The 12,500-nt window shown below is 60.7% G+C and overlaps 2 non-coding genes across 2 annotated transcripts; both read left to right on the top strand.

Annotated features, from left to right (window-relative positions):
- Nucleotides 1–8,300: 8,300 nt before the first annotated feature.
- Nucleotides 8,301–10,115, top strand: LOC142794156 (small subunit ribosomal RNA). Its single transcript, XR_012892114.1, has one exon. It is a non-coding gene; the product is annotated as a small subunit ribosomal RNA (ribosomal RNA).
- Nucleotides 10,116–11,834: 1,719 nt separating this feature from the next.
- On the top strand, nt 11,835–11,987 carry LOC142794164 (5.8S ribosomal RNA). The gene has a single exon (XR_012892120.1). It is a non-coding gene; the product is annotated as a 5.8S ribosomal RNA (ribosomal RNA).
- Nucleotides 11,988–12,500: the final 513 nt, after the last annotated feature.

Below are 12,500 nucleotides of genomic sequence, written 5' to 3'. Positions count from 1 at the left end.
TTTTTCCGTGCCGCCCCGGCTGACGCAGTTTTTGCGCCGCCCCGGCTGACGCGGTTTTCGCGCCGCCCCGGCTGACGCGGTTCCGACTTTGCACTTTTTGGCTCACCCCGGCTGGCGGCCCACTCACTCGATCGCCAGGTCTGTTTGCCCCGGTGGTTCCACCGCCAGGCTTAAGCGCGAACTTTTTTTGTTTGTTTTCTTTTGATTAAGCGCAAGCTTTTTTCTTTGTTTTCTTTTGATTAAGCGCGGGCTTTTTTCTTTGTTTTTTTTGCATTCGCCCCGGCAGACGCGGTTTTTGCGCCGCCCCGGCTGACGCGGTTTTTGCCGCCCCGGCTGACGCAGTTCGGACTTAGCACTTTTCGGCTGTGCCTGGCTGGCGGCCCACTCACTCGATCGCCATGTCTGTTTGCCACAGTTTTCCCGGTGGTGCCGCACCCGGGCTCGCCCCGGCTGACGCGGTTTCGTGCCGCCCCGGCAGACGCGGTTTTCGCGCCGCCCCGGCTGACGCGGTTTCGTGCCGCCCCGGCAGACGCGGTTTTTTGCCGCCCCGGCAGACGCGTTTTTTTTTTCTTTCGCCCCGGCTGACGCAGTTTTCGCGCCGCCCCGGCAGACGCGGTTTTCGCGCCGCCCCGGCAGACGCGGTTTTTTGCGCCGCCCCGGCTGACGCAGTTCGGACTTGGCACTTTTTGGCTGAGCCTGGCTGGCGGCCCACTCACTCGATCGCCATGTCTGTTTGCCACAGTTTTCCCGGTGGTGCCGCACCCGGGCTCGCCCCGGCTGACGCAGTTTTCGCGCCGCCCCGGCTGACGCGGTTTCGTGCCGCCCCGGCAGACGCGGTTTTTTGCGCCGCCCCGGCTGACGCGGTTTTTTGCCGCCCCGGCTGACGCAGTTCGGACTTGGCACTTTTCGGCTGTGCCTGGCTGGCGGCCCACTCACTCGATCGCCATGTCTGTTTGCCACAGTTTTCCCGGTGGTGCCGCACCCGGGCTCGCCCCGGCAGACGCGTTTTTTTTTTTTCTTTCGCCCCGGCTGACGCAGTTTTCGCGCCGCCCCGGCTGACGCGGTTTCGTGCCGCCCCGGCAGACGCGGTTTTTTGCGCCGCCCCGGCTGACGCGGTTTTTGCCGCCCCGGCTGACGCAGTTCGGACTTAGCACTTTTTGGCTGAGCCTGGCTGGTGGCCCACTCACTCGATCGCCATGTCTGTTAGCCACAGTTTTCCCGGTGGTGCCGCACCCGGGCTCGCCCCGGCTGACGCAGTTTTCGCGCCGCCCCGGCTGACGCGGTTTCGTGCCGCCCCGGCAGACGCGGTTTTCGCGCCGCCCCGGCTGACGCGGTTTTTGCCGCCCCGGCTGACGCAGTTCGGACTTAGCACTTTTCGGCTGTGCCTGGCTGGCGGCCCACTCACTCGATCGCCATGTCTGTTTGCCACAGTTTTCCCGGTGGTGCCGCACCCGGGCTCGCCCCGGCTGACGCAGTTTTCGCGCCGCCCCGGCTGACGCGGTTTCGTGCCGCCCCGGCAGACGCGGTTTTCGCGCCGCCCCGGCTGACGCGGTTTCGTGCCGCCCCGGCAGACGCGGTTTTTTGCCGCCCCAGCTGACGCAGTTCGGACTTAGCACTTTTTGGCTGAGCCTTGCTGGCGGCCCACTCACTCGATCGCCATGTCTGTTTGCCACAGTTTTCCCGGTGGTGCCGCACCCGGGCTCGCCCCGGCAGACGCGTTTTTTTTTTTCTTTCGCCCCGGCTGACGCAGTTTTCGCGCCGCCCCGGCAGACGCGGTTTTCGCGCCGCCCCGGCAGACGCGGTTTTTTGCGCCGCCCCGGCTGACGCGGTTTTTTGCCGCCCCGGCTGACGCAGTTCGGACTTGGCACTTTTTGGCTGAGCCTGGCTGGCGGCCCACTCACTCGATCGCCATGTCTGTTTGCCACAGTTTTCCCGGTGGTGCCGCACCCGGGCTCGCCCCGGCTGACGCAGTTTTCGCGCCGCCCCGGCAGACGCGGTTTCGTGCCGCCCCGGCAGACGCGGTTTTTTGCGCCGCCCCGGCTGACGCGGTTTTTTGCCGCCCCGGCTGACACGGTTCGGACTTTGCACTTTTCGGCTGTGCCTGGCTGGCGGCCCACTCACTCGATCGCCATGTCTGTTTGCCACAGTTTTCCCGGTGGTGCCGCACCCGGGCTCGCCCCGGCAGACGCGTTTTTTTTTTTTTTTTCTTTCGCCCCGGCTGACGCAGTTTTCGCGCCGCCCCGGCTGACGCGGTTTCGTGCCGCCCCGGCAGACGCGGTTTTTTGCGCCGCCCCGGCTGACGTGGTTTTTGCCGCCCCGGCTGACGCAGTTCGGACTTTGCACTTTTTGGCTGAGCCTGGCTGGCGGCCCACTCACTCGATCGCCATGTCTGTTTGCCACAGTTTTCCCGGTGGTGCCGCACCCGGGCTCGCCCCGGCAGACGCGTTTTTTTTTTTTCCTTCGCCCCGGCAGACGTGGTTCCCCCCCCCCCCCTCCGTCTTTCTTTTTGTTTTTTTTTTTCGCCGCGGCTGAAGTGGATTTTTCGGTGCCTCGACGCCCCGGTAGTCGCGGTTTTTCCGTTTCCGCACGGCCCCGGCTGACGCTGCTCGGTCACAGTCGCCTTTTGTGGTGATTGCAGACTTCTTGAGCGCGGGTGTTTTTTTTTTTTGTTGTTGTTGTTGTTTTATTACGCATTCGCTCCAGCAGACGCTGTTTAGACTTTTTGTTTCCTCTTTTATCCTGCGACGAGGTGACGAGGTTTATTCGGTGCCCCGCCGCCCCGGCTGAAGTGATTTTTCCTGTCCCGTGCCGCCCCGGCTGACGCGGTTGGGACTTCGCGTTTGTTCGGCCGCCACGGGTTTTGGCGCACTCGCTCGGTTGCTTGTTGTTGCCACTTGTTGCGAACCCAGGTTTCTTGAGCGAGCGCGGGCGTTTTTTCTTCCTTTCTTTCTTTGTTCTATGTGTTAGCGAATCGGCCTTTAATATCACACGAGGACTCACAACCAACAATTTTCAGTTTGAAGTGTAAAAAATCTGCAGGTGTTGACGTAACTGACTTGCCCCGTACCCTTGAGTACATCCATGAAGTTCTCGTAGTACTACTAAATCGCATTATTCCAAGTGGAGAAATTCCCATAAACTTGCAAACCTCTACACGAAAATCGGTGCGCGTGATAAAGTTGAAAATTATCGTCCGATATCAAATGTGCCTTCTATAACACAAATTCTAGGAAAAAAAAAAAAAAAAACACTTGTTCGCCGTTTTCTGCGCCGTGACTGGCAGCACTCCGGCGCGAAGCGAAACGGGGTCGATTCGAGCACGATATCGGCGTCTTTCGACGTGCTCGCCGGCGACCGTCGCACGAGTACGTCGCACGAGCGCGTCTGCCGGGGCGCCGTTTGCGAAGCCGACGCAAAAGTGGGAACCGCCGCTCGGATGATCGCCGCTTTCGGCAGAGTGAGTGTTGGCACTCCGGGGAAGCGAAACAGCGTGAATGCGCCCACGAAATCGGCGTATTTTGAAGTGCCCGCCGGCGACCGTCGCACGAGTACGGTAAACCGCGTCAGCCGGGGCGTAGTTCGGGACGCCGACGAAAAAGTGGGAAGCGCAACTCGGATCTTCGCCGTTTTTGCAGGAGTGAGTGGCGGCCCTCCTGCGAGACCAAGAAGCATCGATTCGTGCACGAATTCGGCGCCTTTCGACGTGATCGCCGGCGACCGTCGCTCGAGTAGGGCAAACCGCGTCTGCCGGGGCGGGCTTCGGGACGCCGATGCGAAAGTGGGAAACGCTGCTCGGATGTTCGCCGTTTTTGGCCGAGTGAGTGCTGGCACACGGGCGAAGCCAAACGGGGCCGATTACGGCACGATATCGGCGTCTTTCGACGTGCCCGCCGGCGACCGTCGCACGAGTACGGTAAACCGCGTCAGCCCGGGCGGAGTTCGGGACGCCGATGCGAAAGTGGAGAACGCCGCTCGGATCTTCGCCGTTTTTGGAGGAGTGAGTGGCGGCACTCCGGAGAAGCCAGGGAGCGCCAATTAGCGCACGATATCGGCGTCTTTCGACGCGCTCGCCGGCGACCGTCGCACGAGTAGGGCAAACCGCGTCTGCCGGGGCGGGGTTTACGACGCCGACGCAAAAGTGGGAACCGCCGCTCGGATGTTGGCCGTTTTTGGCAGAGTGAGTGCTGGCACTCCGGCGACGCGAAAGAGCGCGAATGCGCCCACGAAAGTGGCGTATTTGGACGTGCGTGACGGCGACCGCTGCAGGAGTACGAAAAACCACGTCAGCCGGGGCGAGCGACACACGGCGGTCTGGGTGCTTATCGCTGCTATTATAGGGGCACCCCGGCAGACGCAGAAAAAAAAAAAAAAATTTTCGACCTTCTTTTTTGCTGGTCGAGCTCGGGTAACCCAGGTCGCAATGGGAGCCGCGCACGAAAGCGGCGTCGCGAGACGCGTTCGCGGTCGCTAGTCGCACGAGCTCGGCAACCGCGTCAGCCGGCGCGGAGTTCGGGATGCCGACGGCTAAGTGGGTACCGCTGCTCGGATGTTCGCCGTTTTTGGCCGAGTGAGTGCTGGCACTCCGGTGAAGCCAAGGAGCGCCAATTCGTGCACGATATCGGCGTCTTTCGACGTGCCCGCCGGCCACCGCCGCACGAGTACGGCAAACCGCGTCTGCCGGGGCGGGGTTCGCGACGCGTACGCAATAGTGGGAACCGTCGCTCGGATGTTCGTCGTCTTTGGCCGAGCGAGTGCTGGCACTCCGGCGAAGCGAAACGGGGCCGATTCGGGCACGATATCGGCGTATTTCGACGTGCTCGCCGGCGACCGTCGCACGAGTACGGCAAAGCGCGTCTGCCGGGGCGAGGTTTGCGACGCCGACGAAAAAGTGGGAAGCGCCGCTCGGATCTTCGCCGTTTTTGCAGGAGTGAGTGGCGGCCCTCCTGCGAGACCAAGAAGCATCGACTCGCGCACGATATCGGTGTCTTTCGACGTGCCCGCCGGCCACCGCCGCACGAGTACGGCAAACCGCGTATGCCGGGGCGGGGTTGGCGACGCCGACGCAAAAGTGGGAACCGCCACTAGGATGTTCGCCGTTTTTGGCAGAGTGAGTGCTGGCACTCCGGCGAAGCGAAAGAGCGCGAATGCGCCCACGAAAGTGGCGTGTTTGGACGTGCTTGACGACGACCACCGCAGGAAAACGAAAAACCACGTCAGCCGGGGCGAGCGACCCATGGCGGTCTGGGTGCTTATCGCTGCTATTATAGGGGCACCCCGGCAGACGCAAAAAAAAAAAAAAAATTTTTTTCGACATTCTTTTTTGCTCGTCGACCTCGGGTGACCCAGGTCGCAGTGGGAGCCGCGCACGAAAGCGGCGTCGCGAGACGGCTTCGCGGTCGCTAGTCGCACGAGCTCGGCAACCGCGTCTGCCGGGGCGGAGTTCGGGACGCCGACGGCTAAGTGGGAACCGCCGCTCGGATGTTCGCCGTTTGTGGCCGAGTGAGTGCTGGCACTCCGGCGAAGCCAAACGGGGCCGATTCCGGCACGATATCGGCGTCTTTCTACGTGCTCGCCGGCGACCGTCGCACGAGTACGGCAAAGTGCGTCTGCCGGGGCGGGGTTTGCGACGCGTACGCAATAGTGAGAACCGTCGCTCGGATGTTCGTCGTCTTTCGCCGAGCCAGTGCTGGCAATCCGGCGAAGCCGAACGGAGCCGATTCGGGCACGATATCGGCGTCTTTCCACGTGCTCGCCGGCGACCGTCGCACGAGTACGGTAAACCGCGTCAGCCGGGGCGGAGTTCGGGACGCCGATGCGAAAGTGGGAAGCGCCGCTCGGATCTTCGCCGTTTTTGGAGGAGTCAGTGGCGGCACTCCGGTGAAGCCAAGGTGCGCCAATTCGCGCACGATATCGGCGTCTTTCGACGTGCCCGCCGGCCACCGTCGCACGAGTACGGCAAACCTCGTCTGCCGGGGCGGGGTTTGCGACGCCGACGCAAAAGTGGGAACCGCCGCTCGGATGTTCGCCGTTTTTGGCAGAGTGAGTGCTGGCACTCCGGCGAAGCGAAAGAGCGCGAATGCGCCCACGAAAGTGGCGTGTTTGGACGTGCTTGACGACGACCACCGCAGGAAAACGAAAAACCACGTCAGCCGGGGCGAGCGACCCATGGCGGTCTGGGTGCTTATCGCTGCTATTATAGGGGCACCCCGGCAGACGCAAAAAAAAAAAAAAATTTTTTTCGACATTCTTTTTTGCTCGTCGACCTCGGGTGACCCAGGTCGCAGTGGGAGCCGCGCACGAAAGCGGCGTCGCGAGACGGCTTCGCGGTCGCTAGTCGCACGAGCTCGGCAACCGCGTCTGCCGGGGCGGAGTTCGGGACGCCGACGGCTAAGTGGGAACCGCCGCTCGGATGTTCGCCGTTTGTGGCCGAGTGAGTGCTGGCACTCCGGCGAAGCCAAACGGGGCCGATTCCGGCACGATATCGGCGTCTTTCTACGTGCTCGCCGGCGACCGTCGCACGAGTACGGCAAAGTGCGTCTGCCGGGGCGGGGTTTGCGACGCGTACGCAATAGTGAGAACCGTCGCTCGGATGTTCGTCGTCTTTCGCCGAGCCAGTGCTGGCACTCCGGCGAAGCCGAACGGAGCCGATTCGGGCACGATATCGGCGTCTTTCCACGTGCTCGCCGGCGACCGTCGCACGAGTACGGTAAACCGCGTCAGCCGGGGCGGAGTTCGGGACGCCGATGCGAAAGTGGGAAGCGCCGCTCGGATCTTCGCCGTTTTTGGAGGAGTCAGTGGCGGCACTCCGGTGAAGCCAAGGTGCGCCAATTCGCGCACGATATCGGCGTCTTTCGACGTGCCCGCCGGCCACCGTCGCACGAGTACGGCAAACCTCGTCTGCCGGGGCGGGGTTTGCGACGCCGACGCAAAAGTGGGAACCGCCGCTCGGATGTTCGCCGTTTTTGGCAGAGTGAGTGCTGGCACTCCGGCGAAGCGAAAGAGCGTGAATGCGCCCACGAAAGTAGCGTATTTGGACGTGCTTGACGGCGACCGCCGCAGGAGTACGAAAAACCACGTCAGCCGGGGCGAGCGACCCACGGCGGTCTGGGTGCTTATCGCTGCTATTATAGGGGCACCCCGGCAGACGCAGAAAGAAAAAAAAAAATGGGGACATGGCGTGCGTCACCGTGCGGCTTCGCAGCGTTGCCGAAGTCGCCGAGCCCTTCGACTGAGCCGAACGGCGGACAGGGAACGTTGGTCGGCCGTTCTAACCTGTCGGTGCCACGCCGAGACGTCGTTAAGGAAAACCGCGTCGTGGGCCTCTACGACGCCGTCGAGTCGTTGTACGTTTGGTGTCCAGCGTGTCGGCGGCGAGTAGCGGACACGTCGTTCACGACTTCGGTCTTTCGCAGTCGACGCGAACTTGCGGAGAGTCGTGGTGCCTCACGTTTTCGGCAGAAACCGCGGCGGAATTTTCCCGTGCGTGCGCGCACGACCTCGGTGCTGTGCCGTCAGCGTAGTGTTGCACAAACTCGTGGCCTACCCAAGGTGCGGTACGTTTGCGGCCGTATCCTCGGTGGGAATTTCGTGAGTAGGGTCGCAAATTCTACGACCTCGGCGGGTTTGAGAGCGACGTAGACTTGTGGCACGCTCAACATGCCACACGTTTCGGGGCACACCCGCGGTGAAATTTTCTCGAGTACGCTCGTATTAGGGCCCAAGGAGGTCTGGGTACTTATCGCTGCTATTATGTGGGGGTTCTCGTGAGCGGCGTACGCGAAAGCGACCGGGTGTCTGATATGCGGCGGGCTTCGGCCTCGTCAAGCGTGTCCTCGGGTCTGCTCCAGGGGAATCCACGGCAGTCGTCTGCAGCCTCATCCGCTTGATGCGTTAGGGGCTGGTTGTCGGACGGTGCCGTTTTACCACGATATCGAGGTGTGTTCCGTGTCGTCCTCGGGCGATTCAGATGCGAAAGCGCCGAAGACGCGGGCGTGACCCGTCGTCTGGCGGCTTTGCAGTCTCGGCTCCGTTGCTAGTTCCGGCCGGTCCACCGACAGTGCAGCGGGCTTGGGCAACCCGCACGGCGCGACCGAGTCGATGCAACGAAAAAGAGCGAGCATGAACGTGCTTCTTGCCGCACGGCTCCCACTCGTCTTTCGGGAAGGTTGTGCCGTAGCGAGCTCGAACGCCGTCATCTCGGAGTGCAAAATAAGCGTGTTGGGGCGCCTGAAGGTGGCCTCCGCCGCACACAGACTGCGTCCGGCCCGCCGAGGGCGAGGACGGACGCGCAGTCGAACGATTACCTGGTTGATCCTGCCAGTAATCATATGCTTGTCTCAAAGATTAAGCCATGCATGTCTAAGTACATGCCGAAATAAGGCGAAACCGCGAATGGCTCATTAAATCAGTTATGGTTCCTTAGATCGTTTCTTCCTACTTGGATAACTGTGGCAATTCTAGAGCTAATACATGCAGTGAGCCTGGAGCCCTTTGGGTAACGGGTGCTTTTATTAGACCAAGATCGATCGGGTTTCGGCCCGTATTGTGTGGTGACTCTGGATAACTTTGTGCTGATCGCATGGCCACGAGCCGGCGACGTTTCTTTCAAGTGTCTGCCTTATCAACTTTCGATGGTAGGTTACTTGCTTACCATGGTTGTTACGGGTAACGGAGAATCAGGGTTCGATTCCGGAGAGGGAGCCTGAGAAACGGCTACCACATCCAAGGAAGGCAGCAGGCGCGCAAATTACCCACTCCCGGCACGGGGAGGTAGTGACGAAAAATAACAATACGGGACTCTTTTGAGGCCCCGTAATTGAAATGAGTACACTCTAAATCCTTTAACGAGGATCAATTGGAGGGCAAGTCTGGTGCCAGCAGCCGCGGTAATTCCAGCTCCAATAGCGTATACTAAAGCTGCTGCGGTTAAAAAGCTCGTAGTTGGATCTCAGTTCCAGACGAGTAGTGCATCTACCCGATGCGACGGCTCGGACTGAACATCATGCCGGTTCTTTCTTGGTGCACTTCATTGTGTGCCTCGAGATGGCCGGTGCTTTTACTTTGAAAAAATTAGAGTGCTCAACGCAGGCGAGTCGCCTGAATAAACTTGCATGGAATAATAGAACAAGACCTCGTTTCTGTTCTGTTGGTTTTTGGAATACGAGGTAATGATTAAGAGGGACGGACGGGGGCATTCGTATTGCGGCGCTAGAGGTGAAATTCTTGGACCGTCGCAAGACGAACTACTGCGAAAGCATTTGCCAAGAATGTTTTCATTGATCAAGAACGAAAGTCAGAGGTTCGAAGGCGATCAGATACCGCCCTAGTTCTGACCATAAACGATGCCAACCAGCGATCCGCCTGAGTTACTCAAATGACTCGGCGGGCAGCTTCCGGGAAACCAAAGTATTTGGGTTCCGGGGGAAGTATGGTTGCAAAGCTGAAACTTAAAGGAATTGACGGAAGGGCACCACCAGGAGTGGAGCCTGCGGCTTAATTTGACTCAACACGGGAAAACTTACCCGGCCCGGACACTGGGAGGATTGACAGATTGAGAGCTCTTTCTTGATTCGGTGGATGGTGGTGCATGGCCGTTCTTAGTTGGTGGAGCGATTTGTCTGGTTAATTCCGATAACGAACGAGACTCTAGCCTATTAAATAGGTGCGGGGTTCCCAGCACCTTACAACCTTCTTAGAGGGACAAGCGGCTCCTAGCCGCACGAAACAGAGCAATAACAGGTCTGTGATGCCCTTAGATGTCCGGGGCCGCACGCGCGCTACACTGAAGGAAGCAGCGTGTCTTTATCCCTGTCTGAAAAGACTGGGTAACCCGTGGAACTTCTTTCGTGATTGGGATAGGGGCTTGCAATTGTTCCCCTTGAACGAGGAATTCCCAGTAAGCGCGAGTCATAAGCTCGCGTTGATTACGTCCCTGCCCTTTGTACACACCGCCCGTCGCTACTACCGATTGAATGATTTAGTGAGGTCTTCGGACCGATGTCCGGCGCGGCCTTTCGGTTGCGCCGGTCTGTTGGAAAGATGACCAAACTTGATCATTTAGAGGAAGTAAAAGTCGTAACAAGGTTTCCGTAGGTGAACCTGCGGAAGGATCATTAACGGATTGTGAAGGGTGAGCGCCTCAGCTGCGTCTGCGCCCGACACTTTCTGCCGCTGACCCCGTTTGGACGCGGGGTCGGCTTTTCCCCACGGGGCTGCCTGAATGTGGAGCGGCACCCCGTGACAAATTGTTGCGCCCAGCGGACGCCAACACCGCGACCTTGGACGGTCGGCCAGGTGGCGGACGCGGGTACAAACGGCGCAACGCACTCATAGGTCGGCTTTCGACCCGCCACTGCACCGTGGCTCGAAGCGCTCGAAATGCGCGACCCGACCGCTGCGGGACCGCCTAGTACTGTAAACAGGAGCGGCGGAGCGCGAACGGCGAGTCGTGGTTACGTCGGTAGAAGGCGAGGCTGCGCGTTCCCGAAACGCCAGCCGAGTGCCCTCCCGACCGTTCGAGCGTGCAAGAACGAGACCCGACAATCGCGCGGCGACTGCCAAGTACGAGAGGAACGGCACAAGCGTCGGCGGTCGGTCAAGGAACTGGCGATGTGACGGGTCCGCTGTGCACCAGTGCATACCGTCCCGCCGTCCGCGGCAAGCGCCTCCGCGTCCTCGGGTGACGGAGGCTGCCGGTCGGTTCTTGCAGGCGAGGGATCTCGCTGGCACCGGTTCGCGTTGACGCGCGGCCGGTCATGGCACGGCGATGCGACGGCCGAGGTGCGCAGTACTCGATGGAGGAACCGCACGCTCCGATGACCGTCCCGCCCTCCGCGGCGTATGCGTACCGACCGTAATGGTTGCAGCAGCGCCGGCCGGCTTTTGAATTCGCCACACGAAACACGGTGCGAGATCGCGGTTAGGGGAGCGTCGACGTTGCCAGGCGTTTTGCTTGCTGCCGAGGGAAAGGCGGCACGGCCACGTCGCGCTCGTCGCGATTAGCGGGTCTGCGCGCTTTGGGAAGGTGCCGCAACGACTTGCCGAAAGAGGAAGCACGGAAGAACGAGGGACTTGGACGTCCCGACAATTGAACGCACTTGCGGCCAGGCCCTTGCTGGCTTCGTTCTTCCGCCTCGAGTAGGCTCGTACGCGGCTCCGGCGCCGAAAGTGGTCCTTGGCACCGACTTCGGTGGACGTGGGAAGTGCCGCGCAAGTACGGCGCGCCTGGCTCCACCTGTTGGCTAAAGTAGGCAGCCGGATCGGCATTTTGGTGTGCGGTGGCAAACCGTGGATGCGAAAAAAGCTTGTGCGATTTCGTGGAACAAAAAGCGGGGGTCCCCCTTTTTATGCGGAGGAGACCGACCCGCCCGCCGTGGTGAACCGCGACGCCACGGTAAAAACGGGAGAGGCTTGTCGATGGGACCGTGCATCCCGCGCTCCACGGAGGCCGGGAGGCGGCCGCCCGAGGAAATGTGTAGCCGTCGAGGCCCGCATCTGCGTGCACTCTTATCCAAATGGGTGTACCGCAGGCATTTTCTGGTTAGGCGGGCCAATGAGAGCGAGCACACAACGATACCTACGGGTCCGGCTTGGAGAACCGGCTTCGACGCCTCCCGAGTATTTATAGAGGGGTGGACCACGAAAGCACTCGCAAGTAGCGGAAGCGAAACGCCGTCCGAAACACACCGTTTGCTCGATTTGCGGCAGCCGAAAAAGGCGCGGCAGAGTTTTGGAGTCCAAGCGTGCGCTGAAAAGCGCCCTTCTTGGCCACTGTTTGGCCGAGTGCCAGAAACGTTTGGTTTTGACTGTACGGAATTGAACAAACACTTTTTCACGACTCTAAGCGGTGGATCACTCGGTTCTCGGGTCGATGAAGAACGCAGCCAGCTGCGAGACTTGGTGTGAATTGCAGGACACACTGAGCACTGATTCTTTGAACGCACATTGCGGCCTTGGGTCTTCCCTTGGCTTCGTCTGTCTGAGGGTCGGATCACATATCAAGAGAGCCTTCGGCGCACAAGGGAACGTGAGCCGTCGACTCGTTTTGACCGCGTCGGCAACACGGACAGCACGCTGAACACCTCACAGCGAGCGCCAACAGCGGCCACTCAAGGGCGAGACGGTGGCGACCGTCGTGCCAGAGCCCAACCGAAACGGGGGCGACCGACTGCATTGAGGATGTGGCACCTCGTTGAGACCGCCGCAGGACTTCGAGTCGGAAGGAAGCCTGCAGGGAAAGTGCGGTCGAGGTTGCGTACTCCTCTCTGCGACCGGGCGCGCAAGAGCTGCGAGAGCCACGGACGCGCAACTTTAACGCACGGTAAACACGAGGAGCGAAAGCCGGCCAGCAAAGCTTCTCCAGCCGTGCGCAAAGTGCGCGAGATCGCAGCCTTGCGTTGCGCTTGTTGCCCTCGAAGTAAGCAGGGTGTCCCGTAGACCGGGCGCTCGAACACGCTGCGGGGCCGTGCCTCCTCCAGGCTTTGCCGCGCGAACAGGGAACG

The sequence above is a fragment of the Rhipicephalus microplus genome, unplaced genomic scaffold (genome assembly GCF_043290135.1).
Source record: "Rhipicephalus microplus isolate Deutch F79 unplaced genomic scaffold, USDA_Rmic scaffold_381, whole genome shotgun sequence".
Classification (NCBI taxonomy): Eukaryota; Metazoa; Arthropoda; class Arachnida; order Ixodida; family Ixodidae; genus Rhipicephalus; species Rhipicephalus microplus.
This window is presented reverse-complemented; position numbering and strand designations above follow the sequence as displayed.